General features: G+C 46.4%; 1 long non-coding RNA gene across 1 annotated transcript; it reads left to right on the forward strand.

Annotated features, from left to right (window-relative positions):
- Positions 1-603: 603 nt before the first annotated feature.
- Positions 604-6,165, forward strand: LOC139415917 (uncharacterized). Its single transcript, XR_011635039.1, has 3 exons — positions 604-702; positions 5,488-5,592; positions 5,745-6,165. It is a non-coding gene; the product is annotated as an uncharacterized lncRNA (long non-coding RNA).
- The last annotated feature ends 7,303 nt before the right edge of the window (positions 6,166-13,468 follow it).

Below are 13,468 nucleotides of genomic sequence, written 5' to 3' on the forward strand. Positions count from 1 at the left end.
AACATTCTCTCCCAGGGTGTGCAGAGTTTCTACATTACAAATGCTTAGAAATAAGCTATACAGTGTACAAAACATTAGGAACACCTTCCTAATATTGAATTGCACCCCCCCCCCCCCCCCCTGCTCTCAGAACAGCCTCTTGTTGTCGGGGCATGGACTCTATGAGGTGTCGAACGTGTTCCACAGGGATACTGGCCCATGTTGATTCCAATGCTTCCCACAGTTGTGTCAAGTTGGTTGAATGTCCTTTAGGTGATACACACTGGAAACTGTTGAGCTTGAAAAACCCAGCAGGTTGCAGTTATTGCCACCTACTACCATACCCAGTTCAAAAGCTCTTAAATCTTTTGCTTCACCAATTCACCCTCTGAATGGCACACATACACAATCCATGTCCCAATTGTCTCGAGGATTAAAAATCATTCTTTAACCTGTCTCCTCCCCTTCATCTACACTGATTTGAAGTGGATTTAACAAGTGACATCAATAAGGGATCATAGTTTTCACCTTGATTGACCTGGTCACTATGTCACGGAAACAGTATTCCTAAAATGGGCTCAATGGTTATTGGCAACTACCTAAGATATTCTTAGTTTCACCAATCAGGTTTGCAGTGTTTCACAATGGCCAAGTCCCTCTGGAAATATGCTCAATAAGATCAGTGATGTCACCCTGAGGGATACTCCGTCATTCATTTTTAAGGTGAGGAAACACACCTGCATGCACACACACACACACACACACAGACTCCTTTCACAAATACTTTTCCTCTCTGGAAAAAGGAAAGGATGAGGAAGTAGAAGTACATTTTTTACAACTAACTGCGTGTCTACGACTATGATCAAATATCTACTATTGTGTCTCAGAACCTAATAGTTTGTCATTGCAAAGTTTTAGCCAGGATTCCAACACCAACCTTCTGTAGGACTTGGCTGGGCTCTACTTATTCGTGGTGGGATGTCAAATGAAAACATATAAACAAACAATCTGGTTTGAAGTCTTCAGGCGTCCACGCCTGATCTCACAGGAGGAATCTTTCCTCTGTTTTTGTTCCAAACAAACATGGATGGGTTTGACCCCTGAAAAGAAAAATGTCTGTCTGTGTTTGCACACACACACAAACACAGACATGCACTCTCACACACACAAACACAGACACACACACTGAGATGACACTGCATGTGCTCAAACACGTAAACAGGAAAAGAGCGGGCCTCTCTGGGTTGTCCTGAATGATGGGAACTTGGCCTTAAGAGGCTTCTGAGAAAACACCTAATGACAAGGGGAGGAGGGAGCCCTTAATCGCTCTGCGGTTAGGATTGAATCCCCAGAAATGCCTGTATTCGTTACAGCAAACCGTAACAAAATGCAGTAAAAAGTTTTGCAACGGAAAATGAAAATGAGTATTTTGTTTTATTGGACAAGTTCAGGATGTCCCCTACTTGTTTCAGTCCGTGTTCTTCTGTTTGGTGCCTAATGAATACGACCCTGGTCAAAATTGGCACTTTTTTACTGCTAGTTTAATGGGTAACAAGGAGCCTAGAGGAAAAGGGGGTGAGGAGAGTAAGAAGAAATGTTTGGAAAATTCCTCTGTACCCCTGAGACATGTAACGGAGTCAGTCTTAACATGACTACTCTAAACAACCTGAAACTGTTCATGTTGGTGAAAGTCAACAGAAAATGATTCACATTGATGTTAAACTTGTACATAAACTTGGAGAACTGGACTGTCTTAATCAGTTGATAGTAATTAAGTGGGATTTCCTTCAATCAGTTAGTTTTTTTTTTTTTTTTTAACAAGTGAATGCTGATACTCTTGAAGAGTTTTACCCTCTTGCATTATTTAAGGTTTATTCAAGGGCTCCACAAATAAATTATGTGAAAATATGAAAACTGGTCCGTCCACCTTCCCACCCGTCCACTCTCCCTCCCGTCCACCCTCCCGTCCGTCCGTCCGTCCACCCTCCCTCCCGTCCACCCTCCCGTCCGTCCGTCCACCCTCCCTCCCGTCCACTCTCCCTCCCATCCGTCCGTCCACCCTCCCTCCCGTCCACTCTCCCTCCCTCCCGTCCACTCTCCCTCCCATCCGTCCGTCCACCCTCCCTCCCGTCCGTCCGTCCACCCTCCCTCCTGTCCGTCCGTCCACCCTCCCTCCCGTCCGTCCACCCTCCCTCCCGTCCACTCTCCCTCCCGTCCGTCCGTCCACCCTTCCTCCCGTCCACTCTCCCTCCCGTCCGTCCGTCCACCCTCCCTCCTGTCCGCTCTCCCTCCCGTCCGTCCGTCCACCCTCCCTCCCGTCCACCCTCCCTCCCGTCCGTCCGTCCACCCTCCCTCCCGTCCTTCCACCCTCCCTCCCGTCCTTCCACCCTCCCTCCCGTCCTTCCACCCTCCCTCCCGTCCTTCCACCCTCTCTCCCTCCCTCCCGTCCGTCCGTCCACCCTCCTTCCTGTCCACTCTCCCCTCTGTCCGTCCGTCCACCCTCTCTCTCTCTCTCCCGTCCACTCTCCCTCTTTCCCGTTCACCCTCCCGTCCACTCTCTCACTCTCTCTCTCTCCCGTCCGTCCACCCTCTCTCTCTCTCTCTCCCGTCCGTCCACCCTCTCCCCCTCCCGTCCGTCCACCCTCTCTCCCTCCCTCCCGTCCACTCTCCCTCCTTCCCGTTCACCCTCCCGCTCTCTCTCTCTCTCCCGTCCACTCTCCCTCCTTCCCGTTCACCCTCCCGTCCACTCTCTCACTCTCTCTCTCTCTCCCGTCCGTCCACCCTCTCTCTCTCTCTCCCGTCCGTCCACCCTCTCCCCCTCCTGTCCGTCCACCCTCTCCCCCTCCCGTCCGTCCACCCTCTCCCCCTCCCGTCCGTCCACCCTCTCCCCCTCCCGTCCGTCCACCCTCCCCCCCCCCCCGTCCGTCCACCCTCCCCCCCCCCTGTCCGTCCACCCTCTCTCTCTCCCGTCCGTCCACCCTCTCTACCCCTCCCGTCCGTCCACCCTCTCTACCCCCCCGTCCGTCCGTCCCCCCGTCCTCCACCCCCCCCCCCCCCCGTCCGTCCACCCTCTCTCTCTCCCGTCCGTCCACCCTCTCTACCCCTCCCGTCCGTCCACCCTCCCTCCTGTCCGTCCGTCCACCCTCTCTCCCGTCCACTCTCCCTCCTTCCCGTTCACCCTCCCGTCCACTCTCTCACTCTCTCTCTCTCTCCCGTCCGTCCACCCTCTCTCTCTCTCCCGTCCGTCCACCCCCTCCCGTCCGTCCACCCTCTCCCCCTCCCGTCCGTCCACCCTCTCTCCCACCATTCTCTGTATGACCCCCTAACAAGCGTTTTCCTGGGTGCCCTGTCCAGGGGCTGAGTCTCCATCTCCAGAATGGATGTTGTAAACCTGAAGCTTGCCATGACGGTAGCTATTCACTTCTCGGCCACCCGTCCTCACTTTGGTCCCGAAGACGACCAGGAAATCCCTGTTGGTTACTGTTGGTGGACATAACTAGTGCCAGGAGTTTTTCCGGAGACATTCCTTGGGATATAAATCCTTTATCATTTCACTGAAGGTTACATAAATCTTCCGTGGAGCCAAGAAGGACTAGTGGTCTCTAAGGGGTCAGCCAATAGGGATCAGAATACATTATAAACAATATATAACAAACTAGTTGTTATAGCAGGGTTTGGAAAGCCAGCAATGCAAATCAATGTAATATTTTCCCAGAGACATTTTTTTTCTCCCCCAATTACTTTGCAATGCACCACTGTAAATCCATCTTCATGGCCTTCTGGAGTTCCAGATCGGTATGATGATGAAGGACAGAGCAACCGACAGGGAAGAAAGGAAAGGAACGGGAGTTGAGGAAGGGAAAGAGGGTTAGACAGTGATCCCAATACTTGGGAGAGAGAGAGGGAGGGAGAGACACAAACGGGTCCTCTCTCCTCCCTCCTCCTCAAAACCCATTGGATGAGAAGGTCAGAGGGGCGAGACCTCTGGCTTTCTTGTCCAATGGGTTTTCAGAAGGGGAAGAGGAGAGGACGCGAGGAGCATGCATTTGAGGTGTAGGTGTGTGTGCGCAGAATATATAGTTAGGATCACCACTTTATTTTAAGAATGTGAAATGTCAAAATAGTAGAGTGATTTATTTCAGCTTTTATTTCTTTCATCAAATTCCCAGTGGGTCAGAAGTTTACATACACTCAATTAGTATTTGTTAGCATTGCCTTTAAATTGTTTAACTTGGGTCAAACGTTTCGGGTAGCCTTCCACAATAAGTTGGGTGAATTTTGGCCCGTTCCTCCTTGACAGAGCTGGTGTAACTGAGTCAGGTTTGTAGGCCTCCTTGCTCGCACACAAATTTTCTATAGGATTGAGGTCAGTGCTTTGTGATGGCCACTCCAATAACTTGACTTTGTTGTCCTTAAGCCATTTTGCCACAACTTTGGAAGTATGCTTGGGGTCATTGTCCATTTGGAAGACCCATTTGTGACCAAGCTTTAACTTCCTGACTGATGTCTTGAGATGTTGCTTCAATATATCCACGTAATTTTCTTTCCTCATAATGCCATCTATTTTGTGAAGTGCACCAGTCCCTCCTGCAGCAAAGCACCCCAACAACATGATGCTGCCACCCCCGTGCTTCACTTTTGGGAAGCCTCCCCCAGAGGACATTTCTCCAAAAAGTACGATCTTTGTCCCCCTGTGCAGTTGCAAACCGTAGTTTGGCTTTTTTTATGGTGGTTTTTGAGCAGTTGCTTCTTCCTTGCTGACCGGCCTTTCAGGTTATGTCGATATAGGACTCGTTTTACTGTGGATATAGATATTTTTGTACCTGTTTCCTCCAGCATCTTCACATGGTCCTTTGCTGTTGTTCTGGGATTGATTTGCACTTTTCGCACCAAAGTACGTTCATCTCTAGTAGACCGAAAGCATCTCCTTCCAAAGCGGTATGACGGCTGCGTGGTCCCATGTTGTTTGTACTTGCGTACTATTGTTTGTACAGATGAACGTGGTACCTTCAGGCGTTTGGAAATTGCTCCCAAGGATGAACCAGACTTGTGGAGGACCAGACATTTTTTTTCTGAGGTCTTGGCTGATTTCTTTTGATTTTCCCATGATGTCAAGCAAGTAGGCCTTGAAATACATCCACAGGTACACCTCCAATTGACGTCACCTCCAAATGATGTCAATTAGCCTATCAGAAGCTTCTAAAGACATTACATAATTTTCTGGAATTTTCCAAGCTGTTTAAAGCCACAGTCAACTTAGTTTATGTAAACTTCTGACCCACTGGAATTGTGATACAGTGAATCATAAGTTAAATAATCTGTCTGTAAACAATTGTTGGAAAAATTACTTGTGTCATGCACAAAGTAGATGTCCTAACCGACTTGCCAAAACTATAGTTTGTTAACAAGAAATTTCTGGAGTGGTAGGAAAATGAGTGTTATTAGTGACTCCAACCTAAGTGTATGTAAACTTCCGACTTTAACTGTATCTGATCATTGTCCATGTAGTGAGGATTGAGTCTCCACTGGAGTCTGTCAACTCCCTGGAAGACTTTGACCTCCTGGAGACTAGGTTCACTGCCACATCCACAGAGAAGTGCATGGACTCCACAGGTACACACACACACACATGACACCATAATAATTGCCGGAACGGAGCATATGGAATGGCATTGAACACCTGGAAACCATGCGTTTCATGTATTTGAAACTGTTCCACTGATTCCGCTCCAGTCATTAACACGAGCATGTCCTCCCCCATTAAGGTATCACCAACCTGTACGTGACACCCTTAGCTCTGTGCCTATGAGCAGTCAGTTCTATAAGCCGCCCACTGTTCAGGTTCTGGTGGAAAGCTCTTTACTGGAAAGCTATTGTCATGATGCCAGATGTAACAGCCACACTCCAGCTGCCACACCTGGTAGAGGGTAAGCAAAGCCACGCCATCCCGCTGAATGACCCCAGACACTGGCTAGGCCCCAGACCTCTGTTCAATTGTAGAGGGCTGGAACAAAATGATGTCAATTAAAAAGCAACTAAACAAATGCAAATAGAATGTGTTGAATCGAAAACGCGCACACACACACCGGCTCCAGGCTGTGTTTTCCCTGCTATGTTCTGCATGCAGCTGTGTGAGTGAATGAATGCCCTTCCGAGGTAAAGCCATCCAGACAGCCCATGTCTCAGAGAGGGAACAGATGATGTGAACCTTGGCTAGAGCCTCTCTTTCCTCATATGCTACACACACACACACACACACACACACACACACACACACACACACACACACATACCAAGCCCTTTCTCCCCCATCTGCAAAACATCTGGTCGGTTTATTGACATCATACCACAGAGGGTGACTCAGCCTGCGGGTCACCTAGCAACACAGGTCAGCTCTGGCATCTAATTGGCTCGATTGGAAAGAGAAAGGGTAAAAATAAAGGCTCCCATTTTGTGTACCGGATCGGTCACAGCCTGTCACCATTGTAATGTTTATGTTGTCACAGTAAAGGCAAAGCACGTGTGTCTGTGTCATAAGAGGGAGTAGGAGGCGGAGGAGTAGAATTCAAGTGTGTGTGTGTGCTTGTGTTAGGCTTGGGCAGTATAGCGTATACACAGTGGCTGTTTCCGCATTTGGAAATAGCCATGACATGTTTTTTTTCAATAGCACAATTTGATGGTACTGTATCTAGAACCTAAACGAGTTCTTCGATTTTCCCCATAGGATAACCCATTGATTTAACCCTTTTTGGTTCCAGGTATAACCCTTTCCACAGAGCATTTTACATGGAAGCCAAAAAGGGGTTATTCTATGGGGACAGCCAAGTAACCCTTTTGGAAGTGTTTTAATGCATTTGAATATTTGTAGCAACTTTTTAAGTAAATACCTGTAGTAAATAGATTGCGTTCTTCATTTCACCTCGCACATCGTTTTTCATTGTGAAGTTTACCGGTAGTCCCCAGTCATGCGCCAGGTGATCTAGTTGCAGTATGGAATTCACAATTAAGTGTTTGCCAGCTAAATATTTTGTAACTATTAAGTTACATGTCTAAAATGTGCTAAATGCACTGCAGTTGTGCATTTTGTTTTCTAATTTAGAAGCTAGTTATCTAGCTAAGTGGTTAGCTTCTTGCAAAATCAAACTTCTCTTGGTAACCGCAGAGAATCCTGGAACAAGAGCCTTGCTGTCTAATATTTGTTTTGTGCGTGCAGCAAACTGTAAGTAGCATTTTTGAGTTACTTGTATAACTTTATGGATGTCTGTCCTGAAAATAGTTTGTCAGAGACTATAACATTTTCGCAATGCGCTCATTAGCATTTAGCTAGCATTCATTATGGGATTTTACAGAATTGCTAACCTTTCGGATTACAGAGGCTCAGTAGGGTTGAAAATAGCTCCCCTTGTATTCAGTGCCGGTATTACCGATTATCCCGGTATGCTCCCTAAAGGAGTATCTCATTCTCAATGCTTAGATGGCAATGGTTTGATTTTGTTTTTGTTATTTCTCTTTCCTCTTTATTTTTATTAAATTGGTTTGTAAGGTTTCCTAGTAACTAACATTGTCCAAAAAACTAAATCTACTCTAAAGCTATAAATATTTCCCTATCTGACCCTTCAAAGTTCATATGGTCTCTGGTTAGTGTTTGTAGTGTTTCTGTGTCTAAACCCTACAACCATATCCTCCTGATAATCGATCCAGATCATATGTTTGTCCTCATCATCATGTTATACACTCCTCTGCATGCCTTGGCCCTAGAAGCTGTGAAAACAGATGCACACAGATGGGCACACACACACACACACACACAGACTCAAACACGCATACACGCGCACACACACACAGATGAGCACACACAGTCATACACACAGACACCTGCACTCGCTCAACCCCCACTCCTCACTCACTATCCATTCAGTCACTCACTACCTCTAACATATGTGTGCCTTTTGGAGAGGGAATCATTTACCCTGGAAAATCTTTGATACTCCAAGTGTGTGTGTGTGTGTGTCTGCATTCATTCTATGGCTTCCTTTTGTGTGAAAGCCTCCCTGTCTGTTTGAAGTCCCGCAAGGAGGCTTTGGCCCAGCCAGGGATTTCCACCACAGAACCACTGATTTCCACATGCTTCCAGGTTGACTGAAGGCATTCAGGGCTCGAACCACCCAGTTTACAATGTATTCTTCATCATTGGAGGCTTCTAAGAGAATGTTGTTTAAACATTTTCTTGATGTTGTGTGACCTTTGGTTCCTCGCAAACTGGAGCATGGTTTCCACAGCGTTGTTTTAAAGGGATACTTCAGGATTTTGGCAATATATATATATATACTTTCCCAGAGTCAGATGAAGTTGTGGATACAATTTTTATGTCTCTGTGTCCAGTATGAAGGAAGTTAAAGGTAGTTTCACAAGCCAATGCTTACTATCATTAGTTTCTGCTAGCATGCTAATGAGCCTCATCGTTTTCCCGTGACTAAAATATGAACTGGATTAATAAATTCTTAATGATACTGTACGCATTGGAACCATTCCTTGATTCTCTTCCCTAAGTTGTACTGTAATTATAACCTGATGAAATCTCTGAAGATAAATTAATTTCCCTTTTAATATTGTGTATAAACTCAGCAAAAAAAGAAACGTCCTCTCACTGTCAACTGCGTTTATTTTCAGCAAACTTAACATGTGTAAATATTTGTATGAACATAAGATTTTAACAATTGAGACATAAACTGAACAAGTTCCACAGACACGTGACTAAAATAAATGCTATAATGTGTCCATGAACAAAGTAACAGTCAGTATCTGGTGTGGCCACCAGCTGCATTAAGTCCTCATGGACTGCACCAGATTTTCCAGTTCTTGCTGTGAGATGTTACCCTACTCTTCCACCAAGGCACCTGCAAGTTCCCAGACATTTCTGGGGGGAATGGCCCTACCCGTCACCCTCCGATCCAACAGGTCCCAGATGTGCTCAATGGGATTGAGATCCGGGCTCTTTGCTGGCCATGGCAGAACACTGACATTACTGTCTTGCAGGAAATCACACACAGAATGAGCAATATGGCTGGTGGCATTGTCATGCTGGAGGGTCATGTCAGGATGAGCCTGCAGGAAGGGTACCACATGAGGGAGGAGGATGTCTTCCCTGTTACGCACAGCATTGAGATTGCCTGCAATGACAACAAGCTCAGTCCGATGATGCTGTGACACACCGCCCCAGACCATGATGGACCCCCCCCCCCCCCCCCCCCAATCTCCAAATCGATCCCGCTCCAGAGTATAGGCCTTGATGTAACGCTCATTCATTTGACGATGAACGTGAATCCGACCATCACCCCTGGTGAGACAAAACCGCGACTCGTCAGTGAAGAGCACTTTTTGCAAGTCCTGTCTGGTCCAGCGACGGTGGGTTTGTGATCATAGGCGACGTTGTTGCCGCTGATGTCTGGTGCAGGGACCCTGGGCATCTGTCTTTTGGTGTTTTTCAGAGTCAGTAGAAAGGCCTCTTTAGTTAGTGTTCTAAGTTTCCATAACTGTGAGCTTAATTGCCTACCGTCTGTAAGCTGTTAGTGTCTTAACGACCGTTCCACAGGTGCATGTTCATTAATTGTTTATGGTTCATTGAACAAGCATAGGAAACAGTGTTTTAAACCCTTTTACAATGAAGATGATTTTTACGAATTCTCTTTGAAAGACATGGTCCTGAAAAATGGCTGTTTCTTTTTTTGCTGAGTTTAAAACCTTATGAAATCTCCGAAGCCAAACTCATTTCCCCTTTTTAATAGGTACATATAGTAAATATAACCTGATGTAAAAATAAATAAATATATATATATATACTGCTCAAAAAAATAAAGGGAACACTAAAATAACACATCCTGAATGAATGAAATATTCTTATTAAATACTTTTTTCTTTACACAGTTGAATGTGCTGACAACAGAATCACACAAAAATGATCAATGGAAATCAAATTTATCAACCCATGGAGGTCTGGATTTGGAGTCACACTCAAAATTAAAGTGGAAAACCACACTACAGGCTGATCCAACTTTGATGTAATGTCCTTAAAACAAGTAAAAATGAGGCTCAGTAGTGTGTGTGGCCTCCACGTGCCTGTATGACCTCCCTACAACGCCTGGGCATGCTCCTGATGAGGTGGCGGATGGTCTCCTGAGGGATCTCCTCCCAGACCTGGACTAAAGCATCCGCCAACTCCTGGACAGTCTGGATGGAGCGAGACATGATGTCCCAGATGTGCTCAATTGGATTCAGGTCTGGGGAATGGGCGGGCCAGTCCATAGCATCAATGCCTTCCTCTTGCAGGAACTGCTGACACACTCCAGCCACATGAGGTCTAGCATTGTCTTGCATTAGGAGGAAACCAGGGCCAACCGCACCAGCATATGGTCTCACAAGGGGTCTGAGGATCTCATCTCGGTACCTAATGGCAGTCAGGCTACCTCTGGCGAGCACATGGAGGCCCCCCAAAGAAATGCCACCCCACACCATGACTGACCCACCGCCAAACCGGTCATGCTGGAGGATGTTGCAGGCAGCAGAACGTTCTCCACGGCGTATCCAGAGTCTGTCACGTCTGTCACATGTGCTCAGTGTGAACCTGCTTTCATCTGTGAAGAGCACAGGGCGCCAGTGGCGAATTTGCCAATCTTGGTGTTCTCTGGCAAATGCCAAACGTCCTGCACGGTGTTGGGCTGTAAGCACAACCCCCACCTGTGGACGTCGGGCCCTCATACCACCCTCATGGAGTCTGCAATAACCCAAAACAGGTGGTTAAATCTATGTTAAGACTGCCAAGGTAATGTGTAAGAATGTAAATATAAACCCACCTTTCTCAAGCACGTGTCATTACGTGTAGAGGGTATTTTGTGTGTGTGCGTGCGTGCGTGTGTGTTTCAAAAGCCAGCTGAGCCTTATTCTATCTAAACTTGAAGACTAAAAATCACTGCCTGTGATCACTTCTGGAGGAATTTAAATATCAACACACCCTTGTTGTCACGTCATTAGAAATAGAGAGCATTTTGTGTGTGTGTGCTTGTTTCATCCTTTAGTTCAACAAAACGTTGGTTGGGCCTTATTCAATGTCAACTAGGCTGGTGCTGTTGTCAACTAGGCTGGTGCTGTTGTCAACTAGGCTGGTGCTGTTGTCAACTAGGCTGGTGCTGTTGTCAACGGACGGATATGTCTGCGTCTAACTCTGACTTTTATTTGAAATCACTCATGTCAATAGGAAATCGGCAACGAAATTAAACACAGATTTTAATTTTAGGAATCATTCCAAAAATAATACGGAATGCAGGCCTTTTATCTGCTGGAAAGTGTGTGTGTGTGTGTGTGAGAGAGAGAATGAGGACGCTCTACAATGTACCATAGAGAATACAGTAATTCTGTTAAATATATATATAGCCACAGAATTTGTATGTATTATTTATTTCTTTAATCAGGTAGGCCAGTTGAGAACAAGTTGTCAAAACCTTTGTCTAGGTCCCTTCTTCAGCTAACTCCTTCTGAGCTATATGAATCAGGTCCGTGCACGTTAAACTGCAGGACAAGATATCTTTTGACTCAATAAACTGCCTTTTTGTTACAACTGAAATCCGCTCTGTCCAGCGTCCATGATTTGGTCTCACTCTCCTGTAGTTAATCATCAACAGAAGGCAAGTTGAGAACAAGTTCTCATTTACAATTGCGACCTGGCAAAACGATTTAAAACGATTGCAGTCAAGACCGGCACTACCAGATGGTATGATCGATAAACTGTGACTGTAACACGTTTGTCTAATTAGCGCGAGTCGGTTTGGCTATGTTCTCTCTCTTTCTCCATGCATCACATAGACTGTCACACACACTGGCGCCTGCTCCACTCTTGCCCCTCCCCCACCCCTCTGTTGAAACAAGCAGTGTCTTTCTCTCAAGTCGTGTGAGCAAGTCTCCATTGAAGTTTAAAAATACATATTATTTCTTTAAAACACATGTATTTTGATTATCCGGATATCTGAAAAAATATGATATTCAAGTCGTGAAATCATTTCAAATGCCTTTCCCTAGTTTGTGTTTGGTTGTACTATCCTTGTGAGGAGGACCTTCTGGTAAAACAAGGAACATTCTGACAAGTGGGGAAAAGGAAGAAAGCTATTTTGGGGTAAGGGGTTAAGGAAAATAGGATTTTGAATGGGAATCAATTAATGGTCCCCATAAGGATGGTAAAACGTGTGTGAGTGTGTGTGAGGAGCAAGCGTTTGATTTGGCAGCCCTCCGAAAGCCAGTTGGCTCATAATGTGTGGTGTGGTGTTGTCCAAACAGGGATTAGCTAAAGGCCGTCATGTGTTAACTCAGAGACCAATAACATATGTGTTTATGACTACTAAATCAGATCAATCCAAAATGTGTTTTGACTTATTTCACTTTTTATTAGCTCCAGTAAGAATATAAGACAAATTGGTAAGATTTCACTTTTCCTACATGGTAGCCTAATTTAGATGTTGGACTCAAAAGCTTCACTGCAGTGTCCCCTTTAACAAAACAAAAAAAATACAAAACCTGTATGTTGATCTTCCATTACTTCAATGATTGCTACAGCGACAGATGAGGTAGAGAGACCTGTGAGGTAGAGGGACCTGTGAGGAACCTGTGAGGTAGAGGGACAGGTGGGGTAGAGGGACTGGTGGGGTAGAGTGTGTGTGGGGTGTGTGGTAGAAGGCTGTGTGGGGATGTGGGGTGTGTGGTAGAAGGCTGTATGTGGGGTGTGGGGTAGAAGGCTGTGTATGTTGCGTGTGTGGTAGAAGGCTGTGTATGTTGCGTGTGTGGTAGAAGGCTGTGTATGTTGCGTGTGTGGTAGAAGGCTGTGTATGTTGCGTGTGTGTGGTAGAAGGCTGTGTGTGTGGTAGAAGGCTGTGTGTGGTAGAAGGCTGTGTGTGTGGTGTGTGTGTCGTAGAAGGCTGTGTGTGTGGGCTGTGTGGTAGAAGGCTGTATGTGGAGTGTGTGGTAGAAGGCTGTGTGTGTGGAGTGTCTGGTAGAAGGCTGTGTGTGTGGAGTGTCTGGTAGAAGACTGTGTGTGGGGTGTGTGGTAGAAGGCTGTGTGTGTGGGGTGTGGTAGAAGGCTGTGTGTGTGGGGTGTGTGTCGTAGAAGGCTGTGTGTGTGGGCTGTGTGGTAGAAGGCTGTGTATGTGGGCTGTGTGGTAGAAGGCTGTTTGTTTGGGCTGTGTTGTAGAAGGCTGTGTGTGTGGGGTGTGTGGAAGAAGGCTGTGGGAATGTGGGGTGTGTGGAAGAAGGCTGTGGGAATGTGGGGTGTGTGGAAGAAGGCTGTGTGGGGATGTGGGATGTGTGTTAGAAGGCTGCGTGTGGAAGAAGGCTGTGTGGGGATGTGGGATGTGTGGTAGAAGGCTGTGTGGGTATGTGGGGTGGGGGGTAGAAGGCTGTGTGTGGGGGGTAGAAGGCTGTACGTGGGCTGTGTGGTAGAAGGCTGTGT

The sequence above is a fragment of the Oncorhynchus clarkii genome, chromosome 9 (assembly GCF_045791955.1).
Source record: "Oncorhynchus clarkii lewisi isolate Uvic-CL-2024 chromosome 9, UVic_Ocla_1.0, whole genome shotgun sequence".
NCBI lineage: Eukaryota > Metazoa > Chordata > Actinopteri > Salmoniformes > Salmonidae > Oncorhynchus > Oncorhynchus clarkii.